This window comes from Felis catus, chromosome D4 (genome assembly GCF_018350175.1).
Source record: "Felis catus isolate Fca126 chromosome D4, F.catus_Fca126_mat1.0, whole genome shotgun sequence".
In the NCBI taxonomy this organism is placed as follows: domain Eukaryota; kingdom Metazoa; phylum Chordata; class Mammalia; order Carnivora; family Felidae; genus Felis; species Felis catus.
The window spans coordinates 24,627,645-24,646,460 of NC_058380.1; the positions used below are offsets into that span (position 1 = coordinate 24,627,645).

Here is an 18,816-nt window from a genome sequence, read left to right on the forward strand (position 1 = left end):
CCAGGCCAAGGTCACCTCATATCTTACTTCCTGGAAGGAGCTAGGGAAAAAATATCCAATCCTCACTCTCTCATCCATGCGGCCTCTTATCTGGGGCCTCCATTGGTCAAACCCAACTGGAAGCCAAAAAAGACAAGGTAGGTCTTGTATCAGCGTCATTGACCAGGTCAGCCTTCTGGGGCCAAGGAGTCAGAGAGTGGCTTGGGAGGGACAAATGGAAGAGAGCTGGCACTCCATCATAAGCTGCCTGGAATCGCTTTTAAAATATGCAGGAAATAAACAATGAACAAATACCACAACCAGTAAAACTATGCTCCTGGAACAAAAAAAATAATGAGATTCTTTGGCAACATTATATTTGTGAAGGAGAAGACGGAAGAGGGGAAAAGGATATGGCTCATTATATGACCAACCAAGATAACGTCTTGAATAATCTTGTTTCTATTGATTGGACATAGAGCTGACTCCTGCCTAAAAGTGAATTCAACATCCTCAAGAGTAAGTGATACAACTTCTCCTCAATCTCCTTTCAGAGCTAGCATCTGGGCACTTGGGGAAGATTATTATCCCACAGAGACACAAAGGGAATCTTCTCTTCTACAGGTACCTCTTAGTTTGAACAGCTTGTAAGGAACCTTCCAGCCTCTCCCTGTCTCCCCTACATCACAACACACTTGCTCAGCTGCCCAGCCCACCCCAACAAATCCATTCTCTTCTCTTTATCACTTATTTTAACTCAGTTCTCAACCACAGTTTCCATTAGCACAGCATCTAAGACGTTGTCTACATTGATTTTCTTAAAAGGCATTTAAAGTGGCCATCAAGAAGCATCCTGATGGCATTTTTCAGTTTCACAAGCTTCAGCCTGCAAGGTGATCTGGGACATTGTTCAGACGCTTCCTATTCTAAACCTGTACATATTGTTGTGCAAAGCAAAAACCAAGCTGCTCCATGCAGGAGGTTCCTCTGAACCCAAAATAATCTTGCATATTTATAAGTGTATATGCCTGTTGTCCTCCACTAGAATGAAGGTTCAGGTGAGCAGGAATTTTGTCTCCCTTGTTCAGCTTGTATCCTCAGTGTCTCACTTAGCATCTGCCAACTAGTTGGTTAAATGTACAGTAAACAAGTAACTGAATGTGACACCCTTTCTTTGAATTCTCTTTTGGCAGCACTCAGCCTAAATCTGTCATCCACTCTAACTACCTTTGTAATAAAAGTCCACTTGTGATTAATTAAGGAAATTAATGGATGTCTCTAAACTATCTCTTTGAAAAGCTGGTCAGCCAGCTGGTCTACCATCTTGTTTCACATCGTAAGCGTTCTAAGCCAATCAGCTCAATAGTGAACACACACACAGACATCTGACCACACGATTTCACCTAGCCCATAGTTTGGTGAGCTTCCTGATCACATTCATCAAATACCATCCTTTGGGGATACCAAATATCCTTTCTCCTACTCCTGGGACCTCTCTAATGTTTAGAACACAAGTGAAAATAGTAAGAGTTCTGCATAGCCCTTGGCCACTGGGGGGAGAAAAAGAATGAAAAAGAAAGAAGAAAAATCAAACAACTGAGCATTGAAAGAAAAATACAATAATTTTATAATTTTTTAGTTTAAAGGGACATTAAAAATGATCCAGTCCAATAGCTTTCAATTTTTTTAACCACAACCCATAATAGAATATACATTTTACATCACAACTGAATACACATTCATCTTTCAACAAACATAGAGTTGGTACATGTGCCAAGCCAGAGGCTAGAAATAAAACAGGAAACAAAACAGATTTAAAAAAACAAAAAGCCTGCTTGCTCTCATGGAGCTTACCTAAAGTAAGCTAATGTAATATAAACTAATCTGTATGTAGATCTTTTGTTTGCTTACTTGCTGATTTCTTTGTGTTTGTTGTTGTTGTTTTAATTTGAGAGAGAGCAAGCAAATGAGCAGGGGAGAAGAGCAGAGGGAGAGAGAGACAGAAAGAATCTTAAGCAGGCGCCACACTCAGCACAGAGCCCAACACAGGGCTCAATCCCACAACCCTGGGATCATGGCATGAGCCAAAATCAAGAGTCAGATGATCAACCAATTCTTTGTTTATTTTACTGCTGACCACCACTCTCTAAATTATTTCTCAGACTAACAGGTCACAACCCATAGCCTGAAGACTACTCATCTGATCCTACATTTTTATTTTGCAGGTTTAGAGACAGTGACAGTGAGTTTGACTGTGAACCCACTTGCTGAAAGCACCTGCCGATAATCAAGTAAAGATACCTAGGAGACACTTAAGTATACATGTGTGAAGCTCAGAGAAGATGTTTAGAATGGAGACACAGATTTGCAAGTCAGCCAGTTAAAGCCATGGAATGAATAAAGTGTTGCAAAGAAAGTGCATACATTTTTTTTCTTTATTTTTAAGAGTGTGCTGTAGGATGCCCTGAAGAACACCAATATTTAAGGGATGTGCAAAGGAAGTCAAAGAAGTCAAGACAGTCAGAAAACCACAGCAGATTAACATGAAGACAGTTATAATAAGGGTCATAGTGTCCGCACAACAAAGAGATAAAATAAGGCCCATATGCATGCATTAGATTTGGCAATTAAAGACATCTGGTGACCATTTCTTCCTAGAGCAGTTATAGTGAGACTTGGGCAGAAGGTAGGCTGAAGACATCTGAGACATGAATGGGTTAAGTGAAGACTATGCTTTCAACAAGCTTGACAAGAAAAGGAAAGATTGACCAATAGCACAATAGATGGACAATGGGGAGAGACTGGAGGAGAGGAGTAGGATATTTACGATAAAAAAGACGGGATATTCACCAGGCTGAGGGACAAGAGCCAACAGAGATGGAGAGACCACATATCAAAGAGACCAGAGCAATGGGATATTACTAGACAAAGTTGTTACTAGACAAATGGGATATTACTAGACAAATAGCACAGGTAGAGAGAGCAGGTTTAGACAGAAGGAAACTCTTCTGCTTGAATGAAGTGGGAAGAATGGCTTAGAGTCCGATGCAGTGAATTGTGATCATTTCAAAATACATACAATTATCAAGTCATCATGTTGTACCCCTCAAGCTACTATAGTGTTATATGTCAATTATACCTCAATAGAATCTATATTTTTCGCCACTGCACATCACAGTGATAGAAGCTTCAAAGCTCCTATTATACACAACAGACAGAATACACAAACAAATAGCAGCCTGAATACAACCTCTCTTGCCAAGGTTTCAAGGAAGGAGCTCATTTCCTCCTGTAAAGAGCTCCACGCATCCTACAGCTGGCTCGTCCATTTGAGTGGCCTCCATTAAACGGATTCCCTCAAAGGAAAAACAGATATTCTCAAACTTAATGTGCATCAGAGTTGCTTGGAGAGCTTGTTAGAACACAGATTCCCAGGCCCCACCCCCAGAGTTTCAGATACAGTAGGTCTGGAGTGGGGGGTATCCTAGAATTTTCACTTCTAAGTTCCCAAGTATATGTGTTCCTACACATACTTGGTATGGCAATTTAAAACAACACAGGTTTGTTACCTTATAGCTCTGGAATTCAGAATTGTAAGTCCAAAATGGATCTCACTGGGCTAAGATCAAGGTTTTTGTAGGGCTGCATTCCTTTTTAGAGGCTCTAGGAGAGAATCCATTTTCTTGCTTCCTCCAGCTTCAAGAAGCCACCTGTATTCCTTGGCTCATGGGCTTCATCTTTCACGTTCAAAGCCAGCAATGTCTGGGCAAGTCTTTCACACATATCACAGCTCTAAGACTAACTATTCTGCTTCCCTTCTCCACATTTAAAGACTCTGGTGATTACACTGGAACCACCTGGATAATCCAAGATACTCTCCTTATCTTGAAGTCAGCTGTGAGGCAACCTAATATCACGTGCCACTTTAATTCCCCATTGCCATGTAATTTCACAAACTCACAGGTTCTAGAGATGAGGGTGCAGACCTCTTTGGGAGGCTACTAGTCTACCTACCGCACCAGGTGATGCTGAGACTGCTAGTATGGGACCGTACCTTGAGAACCACTGGTGTAGTGGGATGCTGGCTGTGATGGAATTTAACACCACCAGATCCAGTAACGACAGGGAAGGAAGGGCAGATGAGGCCAAGAAACATGGAGAAGCAAGCTGCAGGGGGATCCAAGACAAGAGAGATGGGGGCCAGGGACTATAGAAACACCACCAATGCAAACAGTCATCAGAGTGAGTCTCCCAGATATCACACAAAGAGAGGAAGGAGCACAACCCTAGGGAAAGAAAGAAACTCTTCCCAGGTGAGAAGAAACAGTGCCCATCAAAATTGTTCCTTTCACCCGTGCTGCTCTGTCAAGGGAGGGCATTGCATATTGACTAAAAATGCCTAAGTCTAGACGCATACATATTTCCTAAGGGATCCTATCAGGGATCCATGGTACACTTGGGCTACAATAAGATTTCTGACAGTGGCAAGTCACATAAGCCAGTGCTAATTTTTATTCGGAATTAGGAGTTTCTCATTCCTAGAGAACTTGAATTTTGAAATATGTATTGCTTTTAAATAAAGCCTACAGCTGACTTGGCTTTTTTTTTTTTTTTTTAATTTGGGAATGGAGAAGACTTCAAAGAAAACACCTGTTAAAAGGGTAGTTTTATCAGGCGTTATGATGGGTCCCCAGACTCACAAGCATGTATGTACAAGAGAAGTTGTCATGGGTTTCATGATCATAAGGAGCCGATATGTATGTGTATATGAGTATGTTGTGTGTGTGTATATGTGAGAATGTGCACACTGTGTGGGTATGGTGGGGAGCAAGCCCAGAAAGATCTGCGAGGCATGGTTCGTATTTCGTGTTCACCTTATTCTAAGTACTTACTTACATCCGCCAACTTAACTCTCTCAGCTGAATGTTTTATTATTGTTATTTTAAAGCAAATGTTCATCTTTCTCACCAATTCTTAGAGATCTTTTTCTTTCAGAAATGAGAGAAAGTGAGTTCAACTATGCCACAAAATCATGTAAGACAGATCATGGACCAGAAATTGTGTGTTCCCTTAATGTGAAGATTCATCTGCGGCCTAAATAGAAATTCATATCCTTCTCCTATGTCTCCCTTTCAGACAGACCCACGTTTGCCAAAAACACAATGTCTTTATTGCTCTGTTCCCAAAATGGTATGTCCAGCCAGCACTTAGCTTCCTATAAGATCATGTGCTCTGTTTTCCTGTAAACTCTACTGCAGGGAATGGAATTCCAGAAGGCAGATGGGAGCATTTAGTGGATGGTGATAGAAAAAGAGTGGAAAAGCTAGTGAAGAAAAGAATAATCCACCACATCATTCTGAATTCCCTCAGAAGGCTGAACAGTGGAAAGTGGACCAGCTGGCTTCACAGATCAGACTTGTAAGCAGACTTCCCTTAGACACAGGTCTTCCCTTGCTCTGAAATAGTCAGCAGACTGCAGTGGGAGTGGTTATCATTTATGGAGGGTCCGCTATGTGCTCAGCACTCTATATGCATTCTTGCACTGCAAAGCAAGGATTAATCCTGGTATTTTTATTTTTATTTTTTTAAATATAATTTATTGTCCAATTGGCTAACATAGAGTGTATACAGTGTGCTCTTGGTTTTGGGGGTAGATTCCTGTGATTCATCACTTATAATCCCGGTATTTTTAATATGAGGAAACTTAGATGCAAAAGAGAAATCATTTGCTCAAGGTCACACAGCCAGGAAGTGGCAGATCTGAACCCCAATCATAAGTTGGCAGGTTCCAAACTCTGTAAACCACTCAAAGAGCTATACTTCAAATAAGAAGATGGCCTGCTGTCCCCTGGGCAATAAGATGATAGCTGAGAGTTATCACAGTGATGGGTTTCCTCTGAATAAGCTAAATATTCTTGCCCTCTACCTCCTTGAAGCCAGTACTCACCAATGGCAGAATGGTGCATAACAAAGTTCTCCCCCAGTAAAGCTAACTTCTCTGCATATCATCAATGACCCAGCAAGTGTCCTGTATGCCTTATCCTAAATCTGAGAAGTTGAAAGTCAAAGTAACCACCAAATCAGAAGAATTCAAAAGGAAAAGGATAGCATGATGCAAGCAACTCAGACTTCTGAGACTCTAATGAATGCCTTGGATTCTCTGTCCTAACACTGCACATAGACATAAAACTTTGCTACAGTTTTAGGGATTCATGGACCCCATCTGAAGCCCATTTATAGACCAATAAGTCAAGAGACCCAAGTTTTCCTAAACTGGCTTCTCTGCCACTCCCAGGGAAGCCCCACAGAAGAATCTTCACTCATCTGTACAATGAGATGATCACATCATCCCTTCCCACTGTCAAGGTCTAAACGTGGGTGCCTCCTAATCAGACAGGCAATATTTAAGGACAAAAGATGATATAAGGAGATGACAAGCTCCCCTATACCTGATGACAAAATATTTCTGGGATGTAATCAAATGTACATTTGTCAATAATATTTCCATTTTAGAGAAAAGTTCTTTGCTATCACATCAAGCTTCATTTTTATTCATCAAATGGCTCTTTGAAGTCCCTCACCTCAACAGAACCCTGGGTCACATGGGTGGAGGGGGGGAAGTCAGACAGCCACAGAACTCCAGTTGGTGAAATATGAGGGCTACTGCAGCCAGGACAGATGTTTACATCATTGCTTAACCATGTATCACCAGTAAACAGCTGGAAGTGTGTTGAATTGCCAAATTTGATGAAAAGAATTTAAGTTTGGAACAACGATTTGAGATGATCAACATGGAGCAAGCAGAAAACAAGAGAAGTCTTAAAGATACAGAACCTACTTAAGTCACCACAGTAACAGATGATATCTACACAGCAGATGCCACCACCTGATCAGTGCTCAGGCCAAGAGGACAAAGAAGGTATGCTTGAGCAAAGATGTAGAAACAATGAATTCAGCAAAGTCTCAGGATATAAAATCAACATGCGGAAATCTATTGCGTTTCTATACACCAATAACGAGGCAGCAGAAAAAGAAATCAAGGAATCAATCCCATTTGCAATTGCACCAAAAACAATAAAATACCTAGGAATAAACCAAACTAAAGAAGTAAAAGATCATGTAGTCTGAAAACTATAGAACACTTATGAAAGAAATTGAAGAGGACACAAAGAAATGAGGACACAAATTCCATGCTCATGGATTGTAAGAACAAATATTGTTAAGATGTCTATACTATCCAAAGCAATCTACAGATTTAATGCAGTCCCTATCAAAAAACAACCAGCATTCTTTGCAGAGCTAGAACAAACAATCCTAAAATGTGTATGGAACCACAAAAGACCCAGAATAGCTAAAGAGATCCTGAAAAAGAAAAACAAAACTGGAGGCCTCACAATTCTGGATTTCAAGCTGTATTACAAAGCTGTAGTCATTAAGACAGTATGGTACTGGCACAAAAACAGACACATAGCTCAGTGGAAGAGAAGAGAAAACCCAGAAATGGACCCACAACTAGATGGTCAACTCATCTTCGACAAAGCAGGAATGAATATCCAATGGAAAAAAGACAGTCTCTTCAACAAATGGTGTTGGGAAAACTGGACGGTGACAGGCAGAAGAAAACTGGACCGCTTTTGAAACTAAACTCAAAATGGATGAAAGACCTAAATGTGAGATAGGAAGCCATCAAAATCCTAGAGGAGAACACAGGCAACAACCTCTTTGACCGTGGCAGGAGCAACTTCTTCGTAGACATGTCGCCAAAGGCAGGGGGAAAGCAAACATAAACTATTGGGACATCATCAAGATAAAAATCTTCTTCACAGTGAAGGAAACAATTGACAAAACTAAAAGACAGCTTATGGAATGGCAGAAGATATTTGCAAATGACATATGTGATAAAGGGTTAGTATCCAAAATCTATAGAGAACTTATCAAACTCAACACCCAAAAACAAACAAACCAGTTAAGAAATGGGCAAAAGACAGGGTGCCTGGGTGGCTCAGTCGATTAAGCATCTGACTTCAGCTCAGGTCATGATCTCACAGTCCATGGGTTCTAGTCTCACATCAGGCTCTGTGCTGACAGCTCAGAGCCTGGAGCTGCTTCATATTCTGTGTCTCCCTCTCTCTCTACCCCTACCCTGCTCATGCCCTGTCTCTCTCTCAAAAATAAATAAACATTAACAATTTTTATTAAAAAAAAAAGAAATGGGCAAAGGACACTTACCAAAGAAGACATCCAGATGGCTAACAGAGACATGAAAAGATGCTCCACATCACTCATCATCAGAGAAAAACAAATCAAAACCACGATGAGATACCACCTCACACCTGTCAGAATGGCTAACATTAACAACACAAGAAACAACAGGTGTTGTCAAGGATGCAGAGAAAGGGGAACCCTTTTGCACTGTTGGTAAGAATGCAAACTGGTGTGGCCATTCTGGAGAACAGTATGGAAGTTCCTCAAGAAACTAAAATTAGAACTATGATCCAACTATTGCAATATTAGGTATTTACTCAAAGAATACAAAAATACAGATTTGAAGGGTACATGCACCCCAGGGTTTATAGCAGCATTATCAACAATAGCCAAACTATGGAGAGGGCCCAGATGTCCACTGACTGGTGAATGGATAAAGAAAATGTGGGATGGATATATATATATATGATGGGATATTAGCCAGCCATCAAAAAGAATGAAATCTTGCCATTTGCAATGACATGCATGGATAGAGCTAGAATGTATTATACTAAGCAAAATAAGTCAATCAGAGAGAGACAAGTATCATATGCTTTCACTCATACGTGGAATTTAAGAAACAAAACAGACGAACACATGGGAAGGGGGGAGGAGAAGGGAGGGAAACAAACCACAAGACACTCTTTTTTTTTTTTAATGTTTATTTATTTTGAGGGAGAGAGCGCGCATGAGCAGGGGAGGGGCAGGGAGTGAGAATCGCAAGCACTGCCAGCACAGAGACCAGCACAGGGCTCAAACCCATAAACCATGAGATCATGACCTGAGCTGAAATCAAGAGTCAGATGATTAACCGACTGAGCCAACCAAGCGCCTCACCACAAGAGACTCTTAATGACAGAGAACAAACTAAGGGTTGATGGAGAGAAGAGGGTAGGAGATGGACCAGATGGGTGATGGGTATTAAGGAGGGCACTTGTGATGAGCACTGAGTGTTGTATGTAAATGATGAATCAATGAATTCTCCTGAAACCAATACTGCACTACATGTGAAATAACTAAAACTTAAATTAAAAAAAAAAAACAGGGGCACCTGGGTGGCTCAGGTTGGGTGGCTCAGTCGGTTAGGTGTCCGACTTTGGCTCAGGTCATGATCTCGTGCTTCACACATTTGGGCCCCACGTTGAGCTCTGTGCTGACAGCTCAGAGACTGGAGCCCATTTCAAATTCTGTCTCCCTCTCTGCCCCTCCCCCACTCATACTCATTCTCTCTCTCTCTCTCTCTCTCTCTCTCTGTCAACAAATAAATAAACATTAAAAAAACTAACTAAAAGGTGTAGAAACAGAAGTTTCCCAAGGCTTTTCAGGAGACCATAACTAAAATAATTTGAACTAGAGTTCCCCATAAAGGAAGAGTAATATTGAAGGAGAAATAAAACCAGTAGAAAGCATCAGTTTATATGTTGCAAGCCAGATACATTGCAGATGAAGCAAAGTAGAGAAATATGTCTTCTGATCTTCAGAGATTTGTGAAATAATAAAAATAACACAATTAGAAACTGGTAGCTTCCAAAGTGTTGTGTTGGTTTAGTTCAGGTTTTTGCTGCTCAAGTTTTTTTCCCCTGTATGCAGTTCTGGGACTTACCAACTAACTGTTCTGAGCCCCTAGAGAAGAAAGCGTGTCAGCAATGCTGACTCTTGAACTCTTTTCCAGGGACTATGCGTAGAACCACAGTCACGGACAAGGACCCCAGATTATTCAGTGGTACCTCCTGCCCATGCAAGGACTATCTCCTGGCAGTGATAGGGGCTTGACATTACCATCCTGAGGAATCCTTTAAGCAAAACCTGGTAGAATGTCATGCTGCCTGCTCTGTGTGACAGCCACAAAACATGTGTGACTAATTAAGTCTAAATTACAGTTAGTTAAAATAAACGGTAATTTAAACTTTAGTTCCTTAGTTGCACTAGCCCTATTTCAAGTTCTCAGCCACATATGGCTAGTGTCTACCATATTAGATAATGCAAATATAGAACATCACTATCACCACCGAAAGTTCTATAGGGACAGCGCTGGCCAAGAGGAAAGCTTCTTTTAATGTAAATTTGAATCACGCGAAGATCTTCTTTAAATGCAGCTTCTGATTGAGTAGGTCTGGGAAGAGTCTCTGACTGCATTTCTAACAAGCTCCGGGTGATGCTCATGGTCCTGGTCCTGGTCCATGGACCACATTGACAGGCTAGAGAAGATTCACAGCAACCCTCTTAAAGGCTGCCCTCGGGCTGAATGGTAAATGTTCTTCCTACTCTAACACGGAGAGCACCTTTCATGTTCAAGTTGCTGTTCTAAAAAATAATGAACATTAGACAATACATAACTTGTTAAATCCTTCTCCCTTGCCTATCTCTCTACCTTAGCACTTTCTGGTTTTAAACATTTTCAGCAAAAACGTGAAGAGCACTGAATATCTTTGCTACATTCCCACTATCTCCAATGGAGATTTCCTCCACAAAAGCTTAGCCTGATACAATTGAAGCAGCCCTGTTTTCAGAAGATAAGAGCAGTCCTTTTACATCTTGACACAGTGGCAACTCAAAGAGGAACAGCCAGGCATGTGCAGGGATTCAGTGTGGCTGCATTAGTAAAATATATTTAGAGTAATGGAAGGGGATGAAAGAAGTTCTCCCAGCTTAAAAGCAGAACATTGCATCACAATAGAAAAACACAGTGCCACAGTAAATACCAAATAATATATTTGTAGCACTGCCACTGTTTGCAAATAGAAATAACTCAGTTGTTTTAGTCTTTGAAAACAAGAAGAAAGTCTTACCTATGGTGTGGATAACTCGTCATTATCCATGTTATCTCAATTAATCGTCATAACTACCCACACAAAGTAGGTCTTATTATTTTCATTTTTACAGGTGTGAATACTAACTCTCAGAGGAATTAAGAAACTGCCTGGGGCTTACCCAGGTCTCGATGGCTTTGCAGCTAACACTCTATCCATTGTCCGGAGCTAGTGCTCCAACCAGCACTGAAAAACAAGTTTATGAATAGATGAGAAGAGCGTGATTACACCCTTTAGGCCAAATAACTATTATAGACTGGCAACCTTTTCCAGCTACTCCTTACTCACCCACAAGTAGAATGCCTCACCCATCAGTCCATTAAAGGATTAATTCAATCATTAAGAGATTTCTGCTAAAAGTGCTAAGGGAAAACAGAAACCATTGTGTTCATTATTTGAGCTTGCTGGGTTTTAGAGAATGTACAGGAATTATGCGTTAAAATAGACATACAGTCTAGTTTACAGAATAACTGCCCATAGTAAATGCAAGATTGAACTAGTATCGAGGTCTCCTTTATGAGAATTAGCAGCCAGAGCTGGAAGCCTGGAACCCAGCAAGTGGCTATGGGGAGAGGCCAGGGTCAGTGACTGAAAGGTCCCAGTCATCATTCATCCTCCTAACTAGGACACCTTTGAGAACGAAAGGGGGCACTCAAGGACAACAGGAGTAAGTGTGGACCTTCCTGGGCACCCTATTCATAAGCCATGATAGGAGATTTGGACTTTTTCCTGAAGGGAGAGGGAACCACCAAGAGTGGCATAACCCAAATTTGCATGTCAGAAAGCCCATCCTGGCACCTGTGTGAAGGACGGAGTCAGAAGAGGAAGAGGCTGTTAAATCTCAGAGACTTATTCCAGAAGAGATGCATACTTGTGTGCTCACAAGCATGAGTTGGACCATCCAGAGGAAATACAAAATCCAGGCTAATTTTAAAACCACTAATCTTGACCTAAATTAGGCACAAACAAAGTTGAATTTTTCCAATGCCAAAGCTAGCCACCCACTCCTCTGCTCCTCCTTTAGGAAGGTCTGTTGCGTTATAGAAAGTGAAGCCAAACCTTCAGGCCACAGGACACCATCTGGGAATGCAACGAGTCATTGGCCTCAATAGGGAAACAGCCACAAACAGCAAAATACAGACAAATATCTGTCTGGATCATTGGAATCATCAGTTTGTTTAACAGGTCTTTGTTATTTCCTAAGTGTTGGCCACTGCAAATATAAATAAAGTAAACAGGGCATAATTGCTGCCCTCAAAAAACTTATACATAGACAGGGCGGTTATTATATTACCGTGAGAGAAGCATGACCGAGGTTAGCCCAGGTGCTAAGAGCACAGAGGAAGGACAGTTATAACTCAGGAAGGAGCAGTTAATGACTCAAAGTGTGGTCCCCAGACTTAGCAACATCCTGCAAACACCTGGGAGCTTGCTGGGAATGCAGACTCTCAGGTCCCAACCCAGACCAACTGAATCAGAATATGCATTTTCGCAAGATCCCCAAGATTATTTATGTGCCCATTAAAGACTGAGGAATTTAGGGCATCTGGGTGGCTCAGCCACGTAACCATCTGAGTCTTGATCTCAGCTCAGGTCTTGATCTCAGGGTTGTGGGTTCAAGCCCCGTGTTGGGCTCCACTCTGGGTGCGAAGTCTACTTAAATAAAAATAAAAATAAAGCCTGAGAAACATTATCTTAAAGGATTAGGATGAGCTAGCCAGAGGGAGAGAAGTGGGAGGAGAGAGCTAAGATACAGGAAAGAGCAGAAGCAAAATGACTGGTGTGAGAGAGATGGTCCCACATTCCCAAATTGTAGAGATCAACATGCTTGAAGCACAGAAGAATTAACAACCAACACCCACCCCCTCAGAGGGTGGGGGGTGGGGGGGTGGGGATGGTCAACCCAGACCAGGTCCTGATTCCAGGACGCAGCCAGGACTTTCTTAAGAGCCCCGTGTGCCCTTGAAAGGTCTGATGTAGGAAACATTTAAAACACTGCCCTTGCAGCAGTGGGGAAGAAGCAAGTTTGGAGACTATAGAGAAAATCATGAGACACATCATTATATCTGATAGTGGGGACACCAAGAAGGTCAGGTGGCCTAAAGCCAGCTGCAGGTTGCATTGAGCCAAGAGTCATCTGGCACAGGCTTGAGCACTTGGAGAGAGGAGCTTAGCTGGTTATGTGAAACCAAGAAAATTTCTTTCTAGAGTCACTTGTTTTCCCCCAATTACATTGCTTCCCAGCTAGATTGGTGCCAAAGAAGTAAAAGGAAAAGCACTCAAAAGGCCGCCCCCACTGGATCTCAGAGCTGGGAATGGGGCTCGAGCAGGATTTCCCAAAGTCACTTAGAAATAGCAATTGCCTGGGGTGTTTGTTCAAAATTCCAATTCCCAGGCCCCAGTCACACCCTGTGGTATCTGAATCCCATGGGAGTGGCCTGAGGAATATGGGCTTGGGAGTAGCCAAGGTGATTCCACAGATCAAGAGACCTGGCACCTCTGGGACAGGGTGTAGAGGGCACCTGGCTTCCATCACACAGGGACAGCACATCTTGGCTCCCCTTCCCCTCAGTCACAATAACCCAGGAAGCTGGAAGGTGCCGACTTCAGCGAAGGAGCTATCTAGAGGAGCTATTCAGGTCACACAAACCTTAGGGTGCAAAACCTGAAAAATAGGCTTCTATGGTACTCATTTACAACAGTATCACACTTGAAGGATTAACTGTACATCTTCAATGGCAGGCTTGTTTTTCTCTCCATATTTGACTCATTTAATACTCATCATTCAGCACCTGTTATTATAGATACCTATTAGGTATAGGCAATAAACTTAATTTTCTGCCAGATAAAAGTGTTGATTGTTAGTATGAATTGACTCTTGAACTCTGGCATATGTACATGTGTGCCCTACTCAGTGTTTTTATACCTTTTAAAAAGGTGAGTCTAGGAAAAAATGTACAAAAAGGATGAATAGGCATTTTACAGAAGAGAAAACCCGTAAGGCCAGCAAACATGTGAAAAGACGTTCAACGGATCAGTAATCAGGGGAATATTAATTAAAAAAAAAACAAAATACCATTTCTTAGCCATGGGAAAGGCAAATGTTTTAAAGTTTGACATTTCCAATAACTGGTGGGATTCAGAGCAGCCAGAAACTCTCATTCACTGCTGGCAGGGCTGTAAAAGAGCACTACCACCTTAGAAAATGATTTGGCATTACCTGGCAGAGGTGAAGGTGAACATCATGAGAAAGTCTAGAGACAGCCTAGCACATATGCACCAGGAGATGTGTATAAGAATGTTTACAGTAGCAGGGAGCCTGGGTGGCTCATTCAGTTAAGTGTCCAACTTTGGCTCAGGTCATGATCTCATGGTTCATGAGTTCGAGCCCCACGTCGGACTCTCTGCTGTTGGTGCGGAGTCTGCTTGGGATTCTCTCTCTCTTCCTATCCCTCTCTGCCCCTTCCTCACTTGCACGCTCCCTCTCTCTCTCTCTCAAAATAAATAAATAAAGTTTAAAAAAAAAAGAATGTTTACAGTAGCATGGTTTGTAATAGAACAAAACTGGAAACAATTCAACAATTCTAACAAGACAATGGAAAAATAAGTTCATACATACAAACACACCACACACTTATTATACATATATTATATTCTTATATTTGTCTGATATCTTTCATAAATAAAAAATACTTAGTCCTCAGTGCATTTAGTGGCTTATTATCATTATTTCCACTATTTGTTAAGACAAGTGCTAGAAGTTTTTCACGTATTTCTAATTATCATAAAGATATTGTAAGGTATAATTATTACTTACCATTGGAAAAAGTAAAACGTTGCCTTTGGCCTAACACCACACCACTAGGAAAAGCTACAGCTCAGATTTGTTCCCATTAAGTCCAAAACCTAAGTTTTCTCTCACCGTATTTTTTCCAGAAAAATCTCAATCACAACAGTATGTGTTAAACCCATTATCTTGATATGACATAAACAGAACAACAAATTAATCCCTCCAATGTTGCTCCTGATATGTAGCCCTATTCTTCACTGAAACTAAAAACAAACAAAAACTCAAGTGCCAGCAACTAATAATAGTATGGTCTCCTTGAAGGAAAAAAAAAAAAAAAAGCATCCTAATTGAAGTCATCTCTACTTAATCTAGGCTGCATTTATTTGTGTTGAATTATCTAAAACTCATGAGCATTAACAGGAATGATCCATAGAAAATGTTCAGATGAAAAGAAAACACACAGATAATACTTCTCTTCAGAGTAATGCATGATTGGCCATCAGCGTCCAGAGCTCCTTTCAAATCTGTAGCTCTCCTACTGTGATGCCCCACCACTGCTCAGGGCTGGGGCACTCTGTCCATAGAGAGCTTCTTCTCAGGTTCCTGCCACCCTGAAGATCTATCCTGACCCCATTCCCTGCTCTTTTGACTCAGCCCCATAAATTATTTATCCCAATGCCAGCTTTCATCTTTAGTATTTCCCTCTCCCTTTGATCCTTCCCCTCAGGTGACAAACATGCTCCCCATGACACCCTCAGATGCACCCTTTCTTTCACTCTGATATGCACTCACCACCACGCTCTCCCTCACTCTCTTCACCCCCCAACTTCTTGACTGAGCCCAGTCTGTCCCACAATCCCACTCCCAGTCTCTAATTGCTTCTCCCCGTTTCCTCATCTACCATGCTGGGTAACCATGTCTCTTCCTGGGCCCTCATGAGGCTTCAGTGAGCACATGTGTATGATGCCAGGTACCAAGTGGGAGCTCATCAGTGCTCCCCTTCTTGAAATTCTTTTCCCTCTTGGATTCCATTGAGTTCCCTATTCTCTACCCTGGACCTAGGTCTTTATCTCTTACCTCTGTCTGTTATTAGCTCAGGGAACTCACCAGTCCCCTAGATCCAATCATGAACTCTATGCAGAGAAGAGGATGAAGATTTCAAGATATACTGCAAAGCTGAAGTAATCAAAACAGTATGGTACTGGCATTAAAACAGAGACATAGAGCAATATAACAGAATAGAGAGCCCACAAATATACCCATACTTACATAGTCAATTAATCTTCGACAAAAAAACACAAGAGTATACAATGGGAGAAAGACCATCTTTTTAATAAACGATGCTAGGAAAACTGGACAGCTGCATGCAAAAGAATGAAGCTAGACTACTTTTTTTACACCACACACAAAAATAATGGATTAAAGACCTAAATGGGAGACCTGAAACCATAAAACTCCTAAAAGAAAACACAGGCAGTAATTTCTTTGACATTAGCCATAGCAACATTTTTCTAAATACGTCTCCTTAGGCAAGGAAAACAAAAGCAAAAATAAACTATTGGGACTATACCAAAATAAAAGGCTTTTGCACAGCAAAGAAAACCATCAGCAAAAGGAAAAGGCAACCTATTGAATGGGAGAAGAAATTTGCAAATCATATATCTGATAAGTGGTTCATATCCAAAATATATAAAGAACTTACATAACTCAGCACACACACACACACACACACACACACACACACACACACACTACAATTAAAAAAATGGACACAGGACCTGAAATAGATATTTTTCCAAAGAAAACATACAGGTTGCCAACAGACACATGAAAAGATGCTCAACATCACTCATCATCACAGAAATGCAGATCAAAACCACAATGAGATATCACGTCACACCTGTCAGAATGGCTAGAATCAAAAAGACAAGAAATAACAATGTTGGCAAGGATATGGAGAAAGAGGAACCCTCATACACTGTGGGTAGGAATGAAAACCGATACCGCCACTATAGAAAACAGTATGGAGGTTCCTCAAAAAATTAAAAATAGAAATGCCATATGATCCAGTAATTCCATTAGTGGATATTTACCCAAAGAAAATAAAAACACAAATTCACAAAGATATATGCTTCCATATGTTCATAACAGCATTATTTACAATAGCCAAGATATGGAAGCACCCAAGGGTCTATCAATAGATGAATGAGTAAAGAAGATGTGGCATATATATACAATGGAATATGACTCAGTCATAAAAAAAGAATGAGATCTTGCCATTTGTGACAACATGGTGGACCTAGAGGGTATAATGCTAAGTGCAATAAGTCAGACAATACAGTCATATGATTTCATTTATATGTGGAATCTAAAAAACAAAACAAAGAAGCCAAAAAGTAGACTCTTAAATACAGAGAACAAACTGGTGGTTGCCAGAGGTGGGTGAGGGGATAGGTGAAATACATAAAGAAAATCAAGAGATTCAAATTTCCAGTTAAAAAATAAATAAGTTGTGGAGATGAAAAGCACAGAATAGGGAATATAGCCAATAAAAAATAACATTGCATGGTGACAGATAATGACGATACTTAACCACGGTAAACACTGAGTAACACACAGAATTGTTGAATCAATATGTTGTACACTTGACACTAATATAACACTGCATGTTAATTATCCTTCAATTTTTTTAAATAATAATAAAGTTTAAAGCCAGAGCTAACACACTGGTGGCCCAGTAACTACAGCTTTGATGTCTAAAACTTCATGTTCAAAAATTAGAAGACTTTCCCTAAAATCTGAAACTCTGGCCGCCCTTGGAAACTCACTTGATCTGGTAACATTTGCTCAGCACTGAGCAAGGCTGGCAAGGATTGACAAGGATGGCAATGAGCTGGAGGAGAATAATAAATGGCTGCCCCTTTGGCCATGGCACTCACTCTCCTGGAATTAGTTCTTAGATCACCACCTAACAATTTGATGCTCTGATCCCTACTTTAGACAATACGGTTTTATTGTAATTTATATAAAATGCCACTGAAGCCCTCTGACACACAAAGTATGCCCAGCAAGTTCACACTGAGTGGCATGTCCTTGTAGATGGTTTCCATTGGCTCTTCACGAACCCATTTAAGAACCATGTGTGCTTCAGACTGTGCATTCCTAATTTGCTGGGACTGTCCAATAGCAGCGTGTTTCATTTTATCAGCCACTTTAGATGTTCTACTTCCTTCATCCAACAGGACTTCCAGCCATAAATGACTATGACATTGGAGTAATATATCTCTTGTTTTGCAACGTGAAACTCACACCATGTGTGCTTCCAAATGTTTATTATTCCCTTGTGAATAATTTATCCTAGTACATTTCCAGGATTATGAATTAGGGTGGCTGGTTCTGCTCTCCAACATCAGCTTCATTTTCTTAAAAATCCTAGAACAAACTTAATAAAATTCCGAAGTTTAAATTTATCTTAATTTAATCTTTTTTTTTAATTTTTTTTTCAACGTTTATTTATTTTTGGGACAGAGAGAGACAGAGCATGAACAGGCGAGGGGCAGAGAGAGAGGGAGACACAGAATCGGAAACAGGCTCCAGGCTCTGAGCCATCAGCCCAGAGCCCGACGCGGGGCTCGAACTCACGGACCGCGAGATCGTGACCTGGCTGAAGTCGGACGCTTAACCGACTGCGCCACCCAGGCGCCCCGATCTTAATTTAATCTTAATCCTTTTTTCTTCCTTATTCTATTCTGACTTTTTTCTCTCTTCTATTTTAACTATTTCTACTTAACTTCTTTTATGGTAACTTTTCACTTTTCAAGTTTGTGGTTTAGTTTAGTGGTGTGTGTGTGTGTATGTGTGTGTGTGTGTGTGTGTGTGTTTTAACACTGAGGTTAAACATCCGACATCTCTGCTATTTTAGTTCCAGGGAGTATCACCTTCTGTCGATCCTATAAAGGTGTCAAAAGTGTCGCTTGCCTTGACCTTCTCTTT

The 18,816-nt window shown here is 41.0% G+C and overlaps 1 protein-coding gene across 3 annotated transcripts in view; it reads right to left on the reverse strand.

Annotated features, from left to right (window-relative positions):
- The window catches only part of FRMD3 (FERM domain containing 3), a 313,991-nt gene that overhangs the window by 189,015 nt on the left and 106,160 nt on the right, over positions 1–18,816 (reverse strand). The window contains exon 1 of one of the 3 annotated variants that reach the window (XM_045043767.1): positions 3,549–3,775. The exons of the other annotated variants lie outside the window; for them this stretch is intronic. The gene's annotated coding sequence lies outside the window, so the exon portion shown is untranslated. Of the gene's footprint in view, positions 1–3,548; positions 3,776–18,816 lie in introns of those variants that run through there. 3 annotated transcript variants of the gene reach the window in all.